Below are 22,164 nucleotides of genomic sequence, written 5' to 3'. Positions count from 1 at the left end.
CTTGTGCCAAAGTACCACAGACTAGTCAAGCAACAACCTGACATAGTCATACTCACGGAATCATGCTTTACAGACAATGTCCCAGACACTGCAATCACTATCCCTGGGTATGTCCTGTCCCACCGGTAGGACAGACCCACCAGAGGTGGCGGGACAGTGGTCTACAGGAGGGAGGGAGTTGCCCTGGTAAGCCTCAATATCGACTCCGGACCCCATGAAGTCTCATGAAATCAGGTCAAACATGGGCAAGGTAACCTCCTACTGATTACCACCTACCGCCCTCCCTCAGCTGATGAGTCAGTACTCCTCCATGTTGTACACCATTTGGAGGAAGCACTGAGGGTTGCAAGGGCACAAAATGTACTCTGGGAGGGGGACTTCAATGTCCATCACCAAGAGTGGTTTGGTAGCACCACTATTGACCGAGCTGGCCGAGCCCAAAAGGACATAGCTGCTAGACTGGGTCTGCGGCAGGTGGTGGGGGAACCAACACGAGGGAAAAACATATTTGACCTTGTCCTCACCAATCTGCCTGCTGCAGATGCTTCTGTCCATGACTGTACTGGTAGGAGTGACCACCGCACAGTCCTTGTGGAGACGAAGTCCCACCTTCACATTGAGGATACCGTCCATCGTGTTGTGTGGCACTATCACCGTGCTAATTGGGATAGATTTCGAACAGATCTAGCAATGCAAAACTGGGCATCCATGAGGCACTGTGGGCCATCAGCAGCAGCAGAATTGTACTCAACCACAATCTGTAACCTCATGGCCCGGCATATTCCCCACTCAACCCTTACCATCCAGCCAGGAGACCAACCCTGGTTCAATGAAGAGTGCAGGAGGGCATGCCAGGAGCAGCACCAGGCATACCTCAAAATAAGGTGTCAACCTGATGAAGCTACAACCCAGGACTACTTGCATGCCAAACTGCATAAGCAGCATGCAACAGACAGAGCTCAGCGATCTATAACCAACGGCTCAGATCTAAGCTCTGCAGTCCTGCCACATCCAGTCGTGAATGGTGGTGGACAATTAAACAACTAACTGGAGGAGGTGGCTCCACAAATATCCCCATCCTCAATGATGGGGGAGCCCATCACATCAGTGCGAAAGATAAGGCAGAAACATTTGCAACAATCGTCAGCCAGAAGTGCCGAGTTGATGATCCATCTCAGCCCCCAGCATTACAGATGCCTGACTTCAGCCAATTCGATTCACTCCGCGTGATATCAAGAAACGACTGAAGGCACTGGATATGATTTATTTATTTTTTTTAGAGATACAGCACTGAAACAGGCCCTTCGGCCCACCGAGTCTGTGCTGACCATTAACCACCCATTTATACTAATCCTACACTAATCCCATATCCCTACCACATCCTCACCTGTCCCTATGTTCCCCAACCACTTACCTATACTCGGGGCAATTTATAATGGCCAATTTACCTATCAACCTGCAAGTCTTTTGGCTGTGGGAGGAAACCGGAGCACCCGGAGGAAACCCACGCAGACACAGGGAGAACTTGCAAACTCCACACAGGCAGTACCCAGAATTGAACCCAGGTCACTGGAGCTGTGAGGCTGCGGTGCTAACCACTGCGCCACTGTGCCACCCTATACTGCAAAGGCTATGGGTCCTGACAATATGCTGGCAATAGTACTGAAGACCTGTGCTCCAGAACTTGCTGCACCCCTAGCCAAGCTGTTCCAGTATAGTTACAACACTGGCATCTACCTGGCGATGGGGAAAGTTGCCCAGGTATGTCCTGTACACAAAAAGCAGGACAAGTCCAACCCGGCCAATTACCGCCCCATCAGTCTACTCTCAATCATCAGTAAAGCGAGGATGGTGTCATCAACAGTGTCATCAAGCGACACCTGCTTAGCAATAACCTGCTCAGTGATGCTCAGTTTGGGTTACGCCAGGGCCACTCAGCTCCTGACCTCATTACAGCCTTGGTTCAAACATGGACAAAAGAGCTGAACTCAAGAGGTGAGGTGAGAGTGACTGCCCTTGACATCAAGGCAGCATTTGACTGAGTATGACATCAAGGCAGCATTTGACAGAGTATGGCATCAAGGTGCCCTAGCAAAACTGGAGTCAATGGGAATCGGGGGGAAAACTCTCTGCTGGTTGCAGTCATACCTAGCGCAAAGGAAGATGGCTGTGGTTGCTGGAGGTCAATCAGCTGAGCTCCAGGACATCACTGCAGGAGTTCCTCAGCCAAGTGTCCTAAGCCCAACCATCTTCAGCTGCTTTATCAATGACCTTCCTTCAATCATAAGGTCAGAAGTGGGGATGTTGGCTGATGATTGCACAATGTTCCGCACCATTCGCAACTCCTCAAATACTGAAGCAGTCCGTGTAGAAATGCAGCAAGACCTGGACAATATCCAGGCTTGGGTTGATAAGTGGCAAGTAACATTCACGGCACACAAGTGCCAGGCAATGACCATCTCCAACAAGAGAGAATCTAACCATCTCCCGTTGACATTCAATGGCATTACCATCGCTGAATCCCCCACTATCAACATCCTGGGGGCTCCCATTGACCAGAAACTGAACTGGAGTAGCCATTTAAATACCGTGGCTACAAGAGCAGGTCAGAGGCCAGGAATCCTGCAGCGAGTAACTCATCTCCTGACTCCCCACAGCCTGTCCACCATCTACAAGGCACAAGTCAGGAGTGTGATGGAAGACTCTCCACTTGCCTGGATGGGTGCAGCTCCAACAACACTCAAGAAGCTCGACACCATCCAGAACAAAGCAGCCCACTTGATTGGCACACCATCCACAAACATTCACTCCCTCCACCACTGATGCACAGTGGCAGCAGTGTGTACCATCTAGAAGATGCACTGCAGCAATGCACCAAAGCTCCTTCGACAGCACCTTCCAAACCCGCAACCTCTACCACCTCGAAGGACAAGAGCAGCAGATGCATGGGAATACCACAACCTGCAAGTTCCCGTCCAAGTCACACACCATCTTGACTTGGAACTATATCGCCGTTCCTTCACTGTCGCTGGATCAAGATCCTGGAACTCCCTTCCTAACAGCACTGTGGGTGTACCTACCTCACATGGACTGCAGCGGTTCAACAAGGCAGCTCACCACCACCTTCTCAAGGGCAATTAGGGATGGGCAATAAATGCTGGCATAGCCACTAATGCCCACATCCCATGAATGAATAAAAAAAAAACTTCCCCTTGACATTCAATGGCATTACGGTCACTGAATCCCTGACTATCAAAATCCTGGGGGTTACCATTGACCAGAAACTGAATTGGAGAAGCCATACAAATACCGTGGCTTCAAGAGCAGGTCAGAGGCTCGGAATCCTGCGGCGAGTAACTCATCTCCTGACTCCCCAAAGCCTGTCCGCCATTTGTAAGGCACTTGCCTGGATGGGTGCAGCTCCAACAACACTCAAGAAGCTCGACACCATCCAGGACAAAGTAGTCCGCTTGACTGTCACCCCATTCACAAACATTCACTCCCTCCACCACCGACGCACAGTGGCAGCAGTGTGTACCATCTACAAGATGCACTGCAGCAACTCGCCAAGACTCCTTTGACAGCACATACGATCATACAAATTAGGAGCAGGAGTAGGCCACTCGGCCTGTCGAGCCTGTTCCGTCATTCAATAAGTTCATGGCTCAACTGATTATTCCACATTTCCACCTACCCTGATAACATTTCACCCTCTTGTTCATCAAGAATCTATCTACCTCTGCTTTAAAAATATTCAAAGACTCGGCTTGCATCGCCTTTCGAGGAAGAGAATTCCAAAGACTCACGACCCTCTGAGAGAAAAACATTTCACCTCATCCCTGTCTTAAATGGACGACCCCTTATTTTTAAACAGTGACCCCTAGTGCTAGATTCTCCCACAAGGAGAAACATCCTTTCCACATCCACCCTGTCAAGACCCCTCAGGATCTTATGTTTCAATCAGGTCGCCTCTTACTCTTCTAAATTCCAGCGGATACAAGCCTAGATTGTCTAATCTTTCCTTGTAAGATAGCCCACCGATTCCAGGTATTAGTCTAGTAAACCTTCTCAGTACTGCCTCCAACTCATTTACATCCTTCCTCAAATAAGGAGACCGTACTGTACACAGTACTCCAGATGTGGTCTCACCTATTCCCTGTATAGCTGAAGCATAACCTCCCTACTTTAATATTCAATTCCCCTTGCGATAAACGAAAACATTCTATTAGCTTTCCTAATTACGTGCTGTACCTGTATACTAACCTTTTGTGATTCATGCACTAGGACACCCAGATCCCTCTGTATCTCAGAGCTCTACAATCTCTCACCATTTAGATAATATGCTTCTTTTTTATTCTTCCTGTCAAAGTGGACAATTTCCCACTTTCCCACATTATACTCCATTTGCCAGGTCTTTGCCCACTCAATTAACCTACTTATATCCCTTTGTGGCCCCCTAATGTCCTCTTCACAAGTTACTTTCCGACCTATCTTTGCGTCAAGTTGAGGCCCCAGCACTGATCCCTGTAGCACACCACTTGTTACATCTTGCCAACCAGAAAATGACCCATTTATGCCTACTCTCTGTTTCCTGTTCGCTAGCCAATCTTCTATCCAAGCCAATATGTTATCCCTTACACCATGAGCTTTTATTTTCTGCAATAACCTTTGATGTGGCACCTTATCAAATGCCTTCTGGAAATCTAAGTACAATACATCCACCGGTTCCCCTTTATCCACAGCACATGTAACTCCCTCAAAGAACTCCAATAAATTGGTTAAACATGATTTCCCTTTAACAAAGCCATGTTGACTCTGCCTGATTACCTTGAATTTTTCTAAATTCCATTCTATAAGTACTTTAATAATAGTTTCTAACACTTTCCCTAAGATAGATGTTAAGCTAACTGACCTGTAGTTTCCTGCTGTCCATCTCCGTCCCTTTTTGAATAAAGGAGATCCATTCACTATTTTCCAATCTAATGGAACCTTCCCCGACTCAAGGGAATTTTGGAAAATTAAAACCAACGCATCAACTATCTCAAAATAAAAGCAAAATACTGCGGATGCTGGAAATCTGAAACAAAAACAAGAAATGCTGGATTCACTCAGCAGGTCTGGCAGCATCTGTGGAAAGAGAAGCAGAGTTAACGTTTCGGGTCAGTGACCCTTCTTCGGAACTCCGGTTCCGAAGAAGGGTCACTGACCCGAAACGTTAACTCTGCTTCTCTTTCCACAGATGCTGCCAGACCTGCTGAGTGAATCCAGCATTTCTTGTTTTTGCATCAACTATCTCACTAGTCACTTCTTTTTTCGACGGTAGGTTGAAATCCATCAGGACCCAGGGACTTGTCAGCCCGCTCCAAATATTTGTTCAGTAGAAACATAGGCAGATAGGAACAGGAGTAGGCCATTCAGCCCCTCGAGCCTGTCCTGGCATTCAATGAGATCATGGCCAATTCGCGGCCTAACTCCATATACCTGCGTTTGGCCCATATCCCTTAATATCTTTGCTTAACAAAAATCTATCTATCTCAGATTCAAAATTAACAACTGTTCTAGCTTCAACTGCTGCTGTTTGTGGGAGCGAGTTCCAAACCTCTACCACCCTTTGTGTGAAGAGGTGCTTCCTAACATCTCTCCTGAACCGTCTGGTCCTAATTTTTAGACTATGCCCCCTAGTTTTAGAATCTCCAACCAGTGGAAATAGTTTATCTTTATCTAGCCTGTCTTTTCCTGTTAATATCTTGAAGACTTCAATCAGATCACCACTTAAACCTTCTAAACTCTAGCGAAAACAGCTTGAAGTGCAGAAGGTTTTAGTTTAGGCAGGCATCAAGATCGGCGCAGGCTTGGAGGGCCAAATGGCCTGTTCCTGTGCTGTACTGTTCTTTGTTCTTTGTCACTTAACCCCTGTAGTCCAAGTATCATTCTTGTAAACCTACGTTGCACTCCCTCCAAGGCCAATATATCCTTCCTAAGGTGTGATGCCCAGAACTGCTCACAGTCCTCCAAGTGGGGTCTAACCAGGGTTTTGTACAGCTGCAGCATAACCTCTGTGTCTTTATACTCCAATCCTCTAGATATAAAGGCTAGCATTCCATTAGCCTTTTTGATTATTTTCTGCACTTGCTCATGGCATTTTAAAGATCTATGCACCTGAACACCCAAGTCTCTTTGGACATCCACTGTACTTAACCTCTTCCCATTTAGAAAGTAACCTGCTCTATCCTTTTTTGGTCCAAAATGGATAATCTCACACTTGCCCGCATTGAAATCCATCTGCCGCAGTTTTGCCCACTCACCTAGTCTGTCAATATCTCTTTGCAATTTTATGCTATCATCTAGACTGTCTACAATGCCGCCTAACTTTATATCATCAGCAAATTTGGATATATGACTTACTATGCCATCATCCAAGTCGTTAATGAATATTGTGAACCACTTCCCTGGTGATTGTAATTTTCTTGAGTTCCTCCCTCCCTTCCATTTCCTGACCTACAGCTAATACTGGGATGTTACTTGTATCCTCAATAGTGAAGACCAATTTAAAATATCTGTTCAATTCATTTGCCATCTCCTTATTATCCATTATTAATTGCCCAGACTCACTTTCTATAGGATCAACGCTCACTACGATAACGCTTTTAAATATCTGTAGAAAGTCTTACTATCTGTCTTTATATTTCTTGCTAGCTTTCTCTCTTACTCTAATTTTACCTTTATCAATCTTTTAGTCAATCTTTGCTGTTTTCTATATTTTGACCAATCTTCTGACCTGCCTCCCATCTTTGCACAATTACAGGCTTTTCTTAAAGTTTAGAAACATAGAAAATAGGAGCAGGATTAGGCCTTCGAAACATAAAAAAATAGGAGCAGGAGTAGGCCATTCGGCCCTTCGAGCCTGCTCCGCCATTCATTGTGATCATGGCTGATCATCCAACTCAGTAACCTGTTCCCGCTTTCGTCCCATAGACTGACTGACATGATCGCTGCTACCTAGGGGCACCTTCACTATGAAGTCATTAATTAATCCTATCTCGTTGCACAATACCAGGTCTAGTATAGCCTGCTCTCTGGTTGGCTCCAAAATGTATTGTTCCAAGAAATTATCCCGAAAACATTCTAGTACTCCTCATCTAGGTTACCTCTGCCCATCTGATTTTTCCAGTCTATATCTAGGTTAAAATCCCCCATAATTATCGTTGTACCTTTCCGACAAGCTGCCATTATTTCTTCCTTTATATCCCGTCCAACAGTGTGGCTGTTAGGCAGCCTGTACACCACTCCCACAAGTGACTTCTTGCCTTTAGGATTTCTCATCTCTACCCAAACTGCTTCTACATCCTGGTCTCCTAAACTTAGGTCATCCCTCTCTATTGTTCTAATACTATTAATTGAGAGTCACTCCCCCACCTTTTCCTAGTTTCCTGTCCTTCCTAAATGCCATGTTCCCTTCAATATTCAGCTCCTAATCTATGTCATCCTGCAGCCATGTCTCTGTAATGGCTATCAGATCGTACTTATTTATTTCTATTTGCGCGATCAGTTCATCTGTTTTGTTTCGAATGCTACGTGCATTCAGATACAGAGCCTTCAGTTTTGTCCTTTTATTATTTTTGTAACCTCTAGCCTTATCTGTTAATTTACTCTTAGATTTGTATGCTCTGTCCCTTCCTGTCACAGTCTATCATTTCCCATTTTTCTTCCAAACCCACGACCTCTACCACCTAAAAGGACAAGGGCAGTAGATGCATGGGAACACCACCACCTGCAAGTTTCCCTCCAAGCCACACACAATCATGAATTGGAACTATATCAGCGTACCTTCACTGTCGCTGTGTCAAAATCCTGCAACTCCCTTCCTAACAGCACTGTGGGTGCACCGACCCCCCAAGGACTACAGCGGTCCTATAAACTTGCTCTAAGACTTATATTCCAATCCCTTTGCAATAAAGGCAAACATTCTGTTTACTTTCCTAATTGCTTGCTGTATCTGCATGTTAACTTTGTGATTCATACGCAGGAACACCCAGGTCCCTCTGAATACCAACATTTTTCAGTTTCTCATCACTTAAAAAAATTCTGCTTTTCGACTTTTCCTTCCAAAGTGTACAACTTCACACTTCCGCAGATTATATTCCATCCACCATGTGCTTACTCACTCATCACCTGTCGATATGCCTTTGCGTTCTCCTCACAGCTTACTTTCCCGCCTAGTTTTGTATTGTTGGCAAACTTGGATACATTACACCTGACCCTTTAAGCTAAGTCATTGATATAGGTTGGAAATATCCGAGACCCAAGCACTGATCCTTGCAGTACTCCACTCAGTAAAGCTAACACTTTGGCCACCTGTCCAGGTATCTCCTTATGTGGCTCGGTGTCAAATTCTGTCCGATTACACTCTTGTGAATCGTCTTGGAATACTTTAGAGCCATACTAACAAACATATGAATTGGGAGGAGAAGTAGGCCATTCGGCCCCTCGAGCCTGCTCCGCCATTCTATAAGATCATGGCTGGTCTGTTTGTGTCTCGAATTTCATAATCCCATCTACCCCTGATAACCTTTGATGCCCTTGCCTAACAAGAATTGCCTTAATATTATTCAATGACCCCGCCTCCACCACCTTCTGAGGCAGAGTTCCAAAGTCGCACAACACTCAGAGAAAAAATGTCTCCTCATCTCTGTCCTAAACTCTGAGTCATGAACTCATTTATGGCATAGAAGGAAGCCATTCATTCCATCGAGTCCATGCCAACTCTCCGTGGAGCAATACTATCAGTCCCACTCCGCCACTCGAACCCAGTAGCCCTACAAAATTGAGTATAAAAATTGGCAAGTCATGTTGCAGCTGTACAGAACTTTAGTTAGGCCACACTAGGCGTGCAATTCTGGTCGCCACATTACCAGAAGGACGTGGAGGCTTTGGAGAGGGTACAGAGGAGGTTTACCAGGATGTTGCCTGGTCTGGAGGGCATTAGCTATGAGGAGAGGTTGGAAAAACACGGATTGTTTTCACTGGAACGACCGAGGTGGAGGGGCGACATGATAAAGGTTTACAAAGTTATGAGCGGCATGAACAGAGTGGATAGTCAGAAGCTTTTTCCCAGGGTGGAAGAGTCAGTTACTAGGGGACATAGGTTTAAGGTGTGAGGGGCAAAGTTTAGGGGGGATGTGCGAGGCAAGTTTTTACACGGAGGGTGGTGAGTGCCTGGAACTTGCTGCCAGGGGAGGAGGAGGAAGCAGATACGATAGCAACGTTTAAGAGACATCTTGACAAATACATGAATAGGAAGGGAATAGAGGGATATGGGCCCCGGAAGTGCAGAAGGTGTTAGTTTAGGCAGGCATCAAGATCGGCGCAGGCTTGGAGGGCCGAATGGCCTGTTCCTGTGCTGTACTGTTCTTTGTTCTTGCAAGTTTATTTCCTTCAAGAGCCCATCCCATTTCCTTTTGGAATCATTGACTGTCTCCGCTTCCACCCCATTCGTCTCACACCGAGTTCCAGGTCATTATCACTCGCTGTGTAAAAGAGTTCTTCCTCACATTCCCCCAACAGCCCATATGCTTTGCTAACCATTCTCTCAATATGTCCTGCCACTTTAGAAGATCCATGCACATGCATTCCCAGGTCTCTTTGTTCCTGCACATTCTTTAGAACTGCATCATTAAGTCTATATTGCCTCAACCTATCCATTCTGCCAAAATGCATCACCTCACACTTACCTGTATTAAATTCCATCTGCCACTAATCTGCCCATTCTATTCGCCTATCTATTTCCTGCTGCAGGCAGTTTGTATCATCCATACTGCTTGCCGCTCCTTCAAGTTTGCTATCATTGGCAAATTTTGAAATTCTACTCTGTATTCCAAGATCCAATTCATTTATATATAGCCAAAAAAGCAGTGGTCCTAGCATTGACCCTTAGGGAACACCACTGTCTACCATCCTCCAGTCTGAAAAACGACCATTTACCATGACTTAAAAACAAGAAATGCTGGAACCACTCAGCAGGTCTGGCAGCATCTGTGGAAAGAGAAGCAGAGTTAACGTTTCGGGTCAGTGACCCTTCATCGGAACTGACAAATATTAGAAAGGTCACAGGTTATAAGCTGGTGAGGTGGGGGTGGGGCAAGAGGTAACAAAGGAGGTCTAGATTGGACCAGGCCGCATAGCTGACCAAAAGGTCACGGAGCAAAGGCAAACAATATGTTAATGGTGTGTTGAAAGACAAAGCATTAGTACAGATTAGGTGTGAATACACTGAATATTGAACAGCAAGTGCAAACCTGAAAAAAAACCTGAAAAAAACAGTGGGTAAGCAAACTGAACAAACTAAGATGAAATGAAATAAATGCAAAAAAAAAGATTGTAAAAAATGCAAAAAAGAATGTAAAAAGAAAGAAAAAAAAATCATTAAAAATGAAAGTAAAATGGGGGGCTGTCATGCTGAAATTATTGAACTCAATGTTCAGTCCGGCAGGTGTGTCTTTCAACACACCATTAACATATTGTTTGCCTTTGCTCCGTGACCTTTTGGTCAGCTGTGCGGCCTGGTCCAATCTAGACCTCCTTTGTTACCTCTTGCCACACCCCCACCTCACTTGCTTATAACCTGTGACTTTTCTAATATTTGTCAGTTCCGATGAAGGGTCACTGACCCGAAACGTTAACTCTGCTTCTCTTTCCACAGATGCTGCCAGACCTGCTGAGTGGTTCCAGCATTTCTTGTTTTTATTTCAGATTTCCAGCATCCGCAGTATTTTGATTTTATTTACCATGACTTGCTGTTTTCTGTCCTTAAGCTAATTTTTTTTATGCAATTGGACATTGGCCCTCCTATTCCACAAGCCTCAATTTTGTTCAACAGACTTTTGAGGTAATTTATCAAACGCATTCTCAAAATCCACATAGACAACATCCACCTCATTCCTTTCATCAACCTTCTCTGTTACTCCATCAAAAAAATTCAATTAGTTTTTTTTACTCTTTCATGCGATGTGGATGTAGCTGGCAAGGCCAACATTTCTTGCCCATCCTTAATTACCCTTGAGAGGGTGGTGATGAGCTGCCTTCTTGAACCACTGTACTCCATCTGGTACGGGTACACGAACAGTGCTGTTGATCCAGCGACAGGGAAGGAACAGCGATATATTTCCAAGTCAGGATGGTGTGTGACTTGGAGGGGAAATTGCAGGTGGTGGTGGTGTTCCCATATGTCTGCTGTCCTTGTCCTTCTCGGTGGAAGAGGTCGTGTGTTTGGATGGTGCTGTTGAAGGAGGCGTGGTGAGTTGCTGAAGCGCATCTTGTATATGGTACACACTACTGCCACTATGTGTCGGTGGTGAAGGGTGGTTAAGGTGGCGGATGGGGTGCCAATCGAGCGGGCTGCTTTGACCTGGATGGTATTCAGTTTCTGAGTGTTGTTGGAGCTGCACTCATCCTGACCTGTGCCTTGTAGATTGTGGACAGGGTTTGTGCAGTCAGGAGATGGGTTACTCACCACAGTCGCAGTATTTATGTGGCTGCTTCAGTCCAGTTTCCCCCCAAGATAGTGGGCGATTCAGTGATGGTAATGTCACTGAATATCAAGGAGAGATGGTTAGATTCTCTCTTGTTGGAGATGGTCATTGCCTGGCACTTGTGTGGCTCGAATGCTACTTGACACTGATCAGCCCAAGTCTGAATGTTGTCCAGGTCTCGCTGCATCTGGACATGGACTGCTTTGGGGGGAGGCGGTGGTGTAGTGGTACTGTCACTGAACCAGTAACCCAGAGACCCAGGGTATTGCTTTGGGGACATGGGTTCGAATCCCACCATTGCAGAAGGTAGAATTTGCATTCAATTAATAAATCTGGAATTAAAAACCTAGTCTAATGATGGCCATGAAACCATTGTCGATTGTTGTAAAAACCCATAGGGTTCACTAATGTCCTTTAGGGAAGAAATCTGCTGTCCTTACCTGGTCTGGCCTACATGTGACAACAGACCCACAACAATGTGGTTGATTCTTAAATGCCCTCTGAAGTGGCCTAGCAAGCCACTCAGTTGTATTGAACCGCTACGAAGTCAATAAAGAATGAAACCGGACGGACCACCCAGCATCGACCGAGGCACCAGAAACGACGACGGCAAACCAAGCCCTGTAGACCCTGCAAAGTCCTCCTTACGAACATCTGTGCCAATGTTGGGAGAGCTATCTCACAGACGAGTCAACGAACAGCCTGACACAGTCATACTCACAGAATCATACATTACAGGCAATGTCCCAGATACTGCCATCACAATCCCTGGGTACGTCCTGTCCCACCGGAGGGACAGACCGCCCAAAGGTGGTGGCACAGTGGTATTCAGCTGGGAGGGAGTCGCCCTGGGAGTCCTCAATATCGACTCAGGACCCCATGAAGTCTCATGGCATCAGGCCAAACATGGACAAGGAAACCTCCTGCTGATTACCACCTACCGCCCTCTCTCAGCTGATGAATCAGTACTCCTCCATGTTGAACGGCACTTGGAGGAAGTACTGAGGGTGGCAAGGGCACAGAATGTACTCTGGGTGGGGGACATCAATGCCCATCACCAAGAGTGGCTCGGTCGCACCACTACTGACCGAGCTGGCCGAGTCCTAAAGGACATAGCTGCCAGACTGGGTCTGCGGCAGGTGGTGAGGGAACCAACAAGAACAAAGAACAGTACAGCACAGTAACAGGCAATTCGGCCCTCCAAGCCTGCGCCAATCTTGATGCCTGCCTAAACTAACACTTTCTGCACTTCCGGGGACCATATCCCTCTATTCCCTTCCTATTCATATATTTGTCAAGATGTCTCTTAAACTTCGCTATCGTATCTGCTTCCACCACCTCCCCTGGCAGCACGTTCCAGGCACCCACCACCCTCTGTGTAAAAAACTTGCCTCGCACATCCCCTCTAAACTTTGCCCCTCTCACCTTAAACCTATGTCCCCTAGTAACTGACTGTTCCACCCTGGGAAAATGCTTCTGACTATCCACTCTGTCCATGCCGCTCATAACTTTGTAAACCTTTATCATGTCGCCCCTCCACCTCCGTCGTTCCAGTGAAAACAATCCGAGTTTTTCCAACCTCTCCTCATAGCTAATGCCCTCCAGACCAGGCAACATCCTGGTAAACCTCCTCTGTACCCTCTCCAAAGCCTCCACGTCCTTCTGGTAGTGTGGCGACCAGAATTGCACGCAATATTCTAAGTGTGGCCTAACTGAAGTTCCGTACAGCTGCAGCATGACTTGCCAATTTTTATACTCTATGCCCCGTCGATGAAGGCAAGCATGCCGTATGCCTTCTTGACTACCTTATCCACCTGCGTTGCCACTTTCAGTGACCTGTGGACCTGTACGCCCAGATCTCTCTGCCTGTCAATACTCCTAAGGGTTCTGCCATTTACTGTATACCTCCCACCTGCATTAGACCTTCCAAAATGCATTACCTCACATTTGCCGGATTAAACTCCATCTGCCATTTCTCCGCCCAAGTCTCCAACCGATCTATATCCTGCTGTATCTTCTGACAATCCTCATCATTATCTGCAACTCCACCAACCTTTGTGTCGTCCGCAAACTTACTAATCAGACCAGCTACATTTTCCTCCAAATCATTTATATATACTACAAACAGCAAAGGTCCCAGCACTGATCCCTGCGGAACACCACTAGTCACATCCCTCCATTCAGAAAAACACCCTTCCACTGATACCCTCTGTCTTCTATGACCGAGACAGTTCTGTATCCGTCTTGCTAGCTCACCTCTGATCCCGTATGACTTCACCTTTTGTACCAGTCTGCCATGCGGGACCTTGTCAAAGGCTTTACTAAAGTCCATATAGATAACATCCACTGCCCTTCCTTCATCAATCATCTTCGTCACTTCCTCAAAAAACGCAATCAAGTTAGTAAGACACAACCTCCCCTTCACAAAACCATGCTGTCTCTCGCTAATAAGTTCATTTGTTTCCAAATGGGAGTAAATCCTGTCCCGAATAATCCTCTCTAATAGTTTCCCTACCACTGACGTAAGGCTCACCGGCCTATAATTTCCTGGATTATCCTTGCCACCCTTCTTAAACAAAGGCACAACATTGGCTATTCTCCAGTCCTCTGGGACCTCACCTGTAGCCAATGAGGATGCAAAGATTTCTGTCAAGGCCCCAGCAATTTCTTCCCTTGCCTCCCTCAGTATTCTGGGGTAGATCCCATCAGGCCCTGGGGACTTATCCACCTTAATGCTTTGCAAGACACCCAACACCTCCTCCTTTTTGATAATGAGATGACTGAGAATATCTGCACTCCCTTCCCTCGGCTCATCATCCACCAAGTCCTTCTCCTTGGTGAATACTGATGCCAAGTACTCATTTAGCACCTCGCCCATTTCCTCTGGCTCCACACATAGATTCCCATCTCAGTCCTTGAATGGGCCAACCCTTTCCCTGGTTACCCTCTTGCTCTTTGTATATGTATTAAAAGCCTTGGGATTTTCCTTAATCCTGTTTGCCAATGACTTTTCATGACCCCTTTTAGCCCTCCTAACTCCTTGCTTAAGTTCCTTCCTACTGTCCTTATATTCCTCAAGTGCTTCATCTGTTCCTAGCCTTCCAGCCCTTACAAATGCTTCCTTTTTCTTTTTGACTAGGCTCACAATATCCCGTGTTATCCAAGCTTCCCGAAACTTACCAAACTTGTCTTTCTTCCTCACAGGCATATGCTGGTCCTGGATTCTAAACAGCTGACGTTTGAAAGACTCCCACATGTCAGATGTTGAGTTACCCTCAAACAGCCGCCCCCAATCTAAATTCTTCAGTTCCTGCCTAGTATTGTTATAATTAGCCTTCCCCCAATTTAGCACCTTCACCCGAGGACTACTCTTATCCTTATCCACAAGTACCTTAAAACGTATGGAATTATGGTCACTGCTCCCGAAATGCTCCCCCACTGAAACTTCGACCACCTGGCCGGGCTCATTCCCCAATACCAGGTCCAGAATGGCCCCATCCCCAGTTGGACTATCTACATACTGTTTCAAGAAGCCCTCCTGGATGCTCCTCACAAAGTCTGCCCCATCCAAGCCCCTAGCACTAAGAAGTGAGTCCCAGTCAATATTGGGGAAGTTAAAATCACCCACCACTACAACCCTGTTACCTTTACATCTTTCCAAAATCTGTCTACATATCTGCTCCTCTACCTCCCGCTGGCTGTTGGGAAGCCTGTAGTAAACCCCCAACATCGTGACTTCACCCTTTCTATTCCTGAGCTCCACCCATATTGCCTCGCTGCATGACTCCTCTGAGGTGTCCTCCCGCAGTACAGCTGTGATATTCTCCTTAACCAGTAATGCAACTCCCCCTCCCCTTTTACATCCCCCTCTATCCCGCCTGAAGCTTCTAAATCCCGGAACATTTGGCTGCCAATCCTGTCCTTCCCTCAACCAAGTCTCTGTAATAGCAACAACATCATAGTTCCAAGTACTAATCCAAGCTCTAAGTTCATCTGCCTTACCTGTTATACTTCTCGCATTGAAACAAATGCACTTCAGACCACCAGTCCCGCTGTGCTCAGCAACATCTCCCTGCCTGCTCTTCCTCTTAGTCCTACTGGCCTTATTTACTATGTCCACCTCATTTATTTCACTAGCTGTCCTACTGCTCTGGTTCCCACCCCCCTGCCACACTAGTTTAAACCCTCCCGCGTGACGCTCGCAAACCTTGCAGCCAGGATATTAGTGCCCTTCCAGTTTAGATGCAACCCGTCCTTCTTGTACAGGTCCCATCTGTCCCTGAAGAGAGCCCAATGGTCCAGATATCTGAAACCCTCCCTTCCACACCAGCTGCTCAGCCACGTGTTTAGCTGCACTATCTTCCTATTTCTAGCCTCACTGGCACGTGGCACAGGGAGTAATCCAGAGATTACAACCCGAGAGGTTTATAACTTACTACCTAACTCCCTGAACTCCCCCTGCAGGACCTCATCACTCTTCCTGCCTATGTCATTGGTACCGATGTGTACCACAACCTCTGGCTGTTCACCCTCCCCCTTCAGAAAGCCCCCTGTCCGTTCAGAGACATCCAAGAGGGAAAAGCATACTTGACCTCGTCCTCACCAATCTGCCTGTCACAGATGCATCTTCCCATGGCAGTCTTGGTAGGAGTGACCACCGCACAGTCCTTGTGGAGACGAAGTCTTGCCTTCACATTGAGAATACCGCCCATCGCGTTGTGTGGCACTATCACCGTGCTAAATGGGATAGATTTCGAACAGATCTAGCAATACAAAACTGGGCATCCATGAGACGCTGTGGGCCATCAGCAGCAGCAGAATTGTACTCAACCACAATCTGTAACCTCGTGGCCTGGCATATCCTGCACTGAAGGTCTGCTACCCGACCCGATCCGAACCCGACAATATGCGTCCGGTTCAGGTCGGGTCGGGCCGCTCTTCCGGGTCCAGATTTCAAGCTCGGGACGGGTCCAGGTCAGGCTGGGGTCTGGGTCAGACACACACAGCAAGAATTGAAGGTAAGTGTTAAAAGAAAAAAAAACTTCCCTGAGCTGCGAGTCCGGGGCGTCAAAGAAGGAAACTCAGCGAGCGAGTGAACGTCTCTAGGACATCATCACGCTCATGCTGTAGTTTCTTGAAGATTGGAAGTCTGAAGGTAAGTAAAGGGAACATTCCTTGGGTCGGGCTTGGGCCGGGTCGGGCTCAGGTCCTGTGTGGTTCCGTCGGGTTTGGGTCGGGCTTTTTATTGGTGACTTGAGCAGGCCTTAATCCCCCACTCTAGCGTTAACATCAAGCCGGGAGAACAACCCTGGTTCAATGAAGAGTGTAGGAGGGCATGCCAGGAGCAGCACCAGGCATACCGCAAAATGAGGTGTCAATCTGGTGAAGCTGCAACCCAGGACTACTTGCGTGCCAAACTGCATAAGCAGCATGCAATGGACAGAGCTAAGCGATCCCATAACCAACGCATCAGATCTAAGCCCGGCAGTCCTGCCACATCCAGCCGTGAATGGTGGTGGACAATTAAACAACTAACTGGAGGAGGTGCCTCCACAAATATCCCCATCCTCAAAGATGGGGGAGCCCAGCACATCAGTGCGAAAGATAAGGCAGAAGTATTTGCAACAATCTTCAGCCAGAATGTTGAGTTGATGATCCATCTCAGCCTCCTCCTGAAATCCCCAGCATCACAGATGCCAGACTTCAGCCAATTCGATTCACTCCGCGTGATATCAAGAAATGACTGAAGGCACTGGATACTGCAAAGGCTATGGGTCCTGACAATATTCCAGCAACAGTATTCAAGACCTGTGCTCCAGAACTTGCCGCACCCCTAGCCAAGCAGTTCCAGTACAGCTACAACAATGGCATCTACCCGGCAATGTGGAAAATTGCCCATGAATGTCCTGTACACAAAAAGCAGGACAAGTCCAACCCGGCCAATTACCACCCCATCAGTCTGCTCTCAATCATCAGTATACTGATGGAAGGTGTCATTGACAGTGCTATCAAGCGACACTTGCTTGGCAAGAACCTGCCCAGTGACGCTCAGCTTGGGTTCTGCTATTGCCACTCAGCTCCTGACCTCATTACAGCCTGGGTTCAAACATGGACAAAAGAGCTGAACTCGAGAGATGAAGGGAGAGTGACTGCCCTTCGCAACGAAGCAGCATTTGACTGAGTATGGCATCAAGGAGCCCTAGCAAAACTGAAATCAATGGGAATCGGGGGAAAACTCTCCGCTGGTTGGAGTCATACCTAGCGCAAAGGAAGATGGATGTGGTTGTTGGAGGTCAATCATCTGAGCTCCAGGACATCACTGCAGGATTTCCTCAGGGTAGTGTCCTAGGCCCAACCATCTTCAGCTGCTTCATCAATGACCTTCCTTCAATCATATGGTCAGAAGTGGAGATGTTCACTGATGATTGTACAATGTTCAGCACCATTCGCGACTCCTCAGATACTGAAGCAGTCGGTGTAGAAGTGAAGCAAGACCTGGACAATTTCCAGACTTGGGTTGATAAGTGGTAAGTAACATTTGTGCCACACAAGTGCCAGGCAATGACCATCTCCAACAAGAGAGAATCTAACCATCTTCCCTTGACAACAGAGCGGCACAGTGGTGCAGTGGTTAGCACTGCAGCCTCACAGCTCCAGCAACCCGGGTTTGGTTCTGGGTACTGCCTGTGCGGAGTTTGCAAGTTCTCCCTGTGACCGCGTGGGTTTCTACCGGGCGCTCCGGTTTCCTCCCACAGCCAAAGACTTGCAGGTTGATAGGTAAATTGGCCATTGTAAATTGCCCCTCGTGTAGGTAGGTGATAGGAGAATTGAGGGAAGGTGGGAATGTGATGGGGAATATGGGATTAATGTAGGATTAGGATAAATGGGTGGTTGATGGTCGGCACAGACTCGGTGGGCCGAATGGACTGTTTCTGTGCTGTATCTCTCTCAGACTCTATGACATTCAATGGCATGGCCATCCCTGAATCCCCCACTATCAACATCCTGGGGGTTACAATTGACCAGAAACTCAACTGGAGTAGCCATATAAATACCGTGGCTACAAGAGCAGGTCAGAGGCTGGGAATCCTGCGGCGAGTAACTCACCTCCTGACTCCCCAGAGCCTGTCCACCATCAACAAGGCACAGGTCAGGAATGTGATGGAATACTCTCCACTTGCCTAGAAGGGCACAGCTCCAACAACACTCAAGAAGCTCGACATCATCCAGGACAAAGCAGCCCGCTTGATTGGCACCCCATCGACAAACATTCACTCCCTCCACCACCGACGCACAGTGGCAGCAGTGTGTACCATACACAAGATGCACTGCAGCAACGCACCAAGGCTCCTTAGACAGCATCTTACAAACCCAAGACCTCTACCACCGAGAAGGATAAGGGCAGTAAATGCTTGGGAACACCACCACCTGTATGTTCCTCTCCAGGCCACACACCATCCTGACTTGGAACTATATCGCCGTTCCTCCACTGTCACTGGGTCAAAATCCTGGAACTCCCTTCCTAACAGCACTGCTGGTGTCCCTACCCCACACAGACTGCAGCGTTTCAAGAAGGCAGCTCACCACCACCTTCACAAAGGCAATTAGGGATGGGCAATAAATGCTGGCCTCGCCAGCGATGCCCACACCCCAAGAATGAATTAAAAAAAGCATCGGAGGAGCTGCGAATGGTACTGAACATCATACAATCATCAGTGAATATCCCCACTTCTGACCTTATGATGGAGGGAAGGTCAGCTGAAGATGGTTAGGACTAGGACACTACCCTGAGGAACTCCTGCAGCAATGACGCGGGGCTGAGACAATTGACCTCCAACAACCACAACCATCTTCCTTTGTGTTGGTATGACTCCAACCAGTGGAGAGCTTTCCTCTTGATTCTCATTGACTCCAGTTTGGCTAGGGCTCCTTGATGCCACACTTGGTCAAATGCTGCCTTGATATCCAGGGTAATCACTCTTAACTCACCTCTTAAGTTCGGTTGTCCATGTTTGGACCAAGGCTGTAATGAGGTCAGGGGTCAAGTGGCCCTGGCAGAACCAAAACTGAGCTTCAATGAATAGGTTATTGCTGTTTAAGTGACGCTTGATTACACTGTTGACAACAACTTCCATCACTTTCCTGATGATCGAGAGTAGAGTGATCGGGCAGCAATTAATCAAGCACGATTTGCCTTTCACAAATCCATACTAGCTATCCATAATTAACTCAAAGCTCTCCAAGTGTCTGTTGATTTTTTTTCCCTAATTATTTTTTCTAGAACCTTACTCACCACTAATGTTACATCTACTAGCCTGTAGTTGCTCGCACTGTCCTTATACCCTTTCTTGAATAAGGGTGTCACATTTGCCATGCTCCAATCCTCTGACACCTCCCCCATATCGAAGGAAGATTGGAAGATTATGGCAAGCCCTTCCACTATCTCCACCCCCACTTCCTTTAGCAACCTGGAATGCAAGCCATCCAGACCAGGTGACTTACCTACGCTAAGCACAGCCAGCCTTTCCAGTACCTTCTCTCACCCAATTTTTACCCTATCCATTGCCTCTACTCTGTCCACTTCTACCAATATTTGTTAGATTCTCTTCCTTAGTAAATACTGATACAAAGTATTCATTGAGTATTCTAGCCTTGCCCTGCGCCTCTAAGCATATATTACCCTCTGTGTCCCTAATAGGCCTCACTCCACCTCTTACTAGCCACTTACTATTTACATGCCGGTAGATGATTTTTGGGATCCCTTTTATGTTGACTGCTGCTCTATTCTCATATTTTCTCTTTGTCAGTCTTATTTTCCTCTTCACTTCCCCTCTCAACTTATTATATATGGCCTGGTTCTCACTTGAAGAAATCACCTGACAGGTATCATACACCCTCTTTTTTTATTTCAGCATAATCTCCATATCATTTGTCATCCAAGGAGCCCTGCTTTTGGTTCCCCTTTCGCCTTTGTTGGAATGTACCTAGCCTGTACCTGACGCATCCCTTCCTTAAAGGTAACCCATTTTTCCATTACAGTTTTTACGGTCAGTCTTTGGTTCCATTTTATCCTGGCTAAATCCATTCTCATGGCACTGAAATTAGCCCTCTTCTGATCTAGCCATTCTACCTTATATCATTCCTTGCTTTTCTGCATTACGAGTCTAAACCTTATGTTACGATGATCACTCTTACTCTAGTGCTCCCCCACAGATACTTGGTCTACTTGGCCCTCCTCATTTCCCAGCACCAAATCCAGAAATGTCTCTTTTCTATTTAGGCCGAGAACATCAAGGAAGTTCTCCTGAACACAATCTCACTATTTGGAGGCCTATAGAATACCCCTAGTAGCGTGATCATACACTTTTTGCTTTTCAACTCTAACCAAATGGATTCTGTCCTTGCCCCTCAAGGATATCCACTCTTTCCAACACTCCAATGTCTTCATTAATCAGTACTGCCCTCTCACCTCCCTTTTTTCTTCTCTATCTTTTCTGAACACTTTATATCTTTGTATATTAAGCACCCAAGTCCTCACCATATAATTTACATTTCTATTATTGTCAAGAAGTCATATTCCCATACAGCTATTTGTGCTTGCAGTTCACCATCATTATTCACCACACTTTGTGCATTTGCATACATGCATGGTAATCCTGTCTTTGCATTCCTGTAGCCCTTCTCAGTCTGCTCCTATCTAATATGAGTCATAGAATTATACAGCACAGGAACAGGCCCTTCAGCCCATCACATCGGCGCCGGCCATCAAGCACCTATCTATTCTAATCCCATTTTCCAGCTATGGCATTTCAAGTGCTCATCTAAATCCTTCTTAAATGTTGTGAGGGTTCCTGCCTCTACCACCCCTTCAGACAGTGTGTTCCAGATTCCAACCACCCTCTGGGGTGAAAAAATGTTGCCTCAAATCCCCTCTAAACCGCCTGCCTCTCAACTTAAACTATGCCCCCTGGTTATTGACACATCCGCTACGGGAAAAAGTTTCTTCCTATCTAACCTATCAATGCCCTCATAATTTTGTATACCTCAATCAGGTCCCCTCTCAGCCTTCTCTGCTCTAAGGAAAACAATCCTAGCCTATCCAGTCTCTCTTCATAGCTGAAATGCTCCAGCCCAGGCAACATCCAGGTGAATCTCCTCTGCACCCGCTCCAGTGCAATCACATTCTTCCTATATTGTGGCAACCAGAACTGTACACAGTACTCCAGCTGTGGCCTAACTAGCGTTTTATACAGTTCTATCATAACCTCCCTGTTCTTATATTCTACGCCTCGGCTAATAAAGGCAAGTATCCCATATGCCTTCCTAACTACCTTATCTACCTGTGCTGCTGTCTTCAGTGATCTATGGACAAGTACATCAAGGTCCCTCTGACCCTCTGTACTTCCTAAGGTCCTGCCATCCATTGTATATTCCCTTTCCTTGTTGGTCCTCCCAAAATGCATCACCACACACTTCTCAGGATTAAATTCCATTTGCCACTGCTCTGCCCATCTTACCAGCCCATCTATATCTTCCTGTAATCTAAGAATTTCCTCCTCACTATTTACAACACCACCAATTTTCATGTCATCTGCGAACTTACTGATCATACCTTCTATATTCACGTCTAAATCAT

The 22,164-nt window shown here is 46.7% G+C and overlaps 1 protein-coding gene across 1 annotated transcript in view; it reads right to left on the bottom strand.

Annotated features, from left to right (window-relative positions):
* xrcc5 (X-ray repair complementing defective repair in Chinese hamster cells 5) overlaps positions 1–22,164 on the bottom strand; it is a 388,719-nt gene that overhangs the window by 215,003 nt on the left and 151,552 nt on the right. The gene's annotated exons all lie outside the window — the stretch shown is intronic.

The sequence above is a fragment of the Heterodontus francisci genome, chromosome 7 (assembly GCF_036365525.1).
Source record: "Heterodontus francisci isolate sHetFra1 chromosome 7, sHetFra1.hap1, whole genome shotgun sequence".
Lineage (NCBI taxonomy): Eukaryota > Metazoa > Chordata > Chondrichthyes > Heterodontiformes > Heterodontidae > Heterodontus > Heterodontus francisci.
The sequence above is the reverse complement of the archived record's forward strand: the minus strand, read 5'-3'. Positions and strand labels throughout refer to the sequence as shown.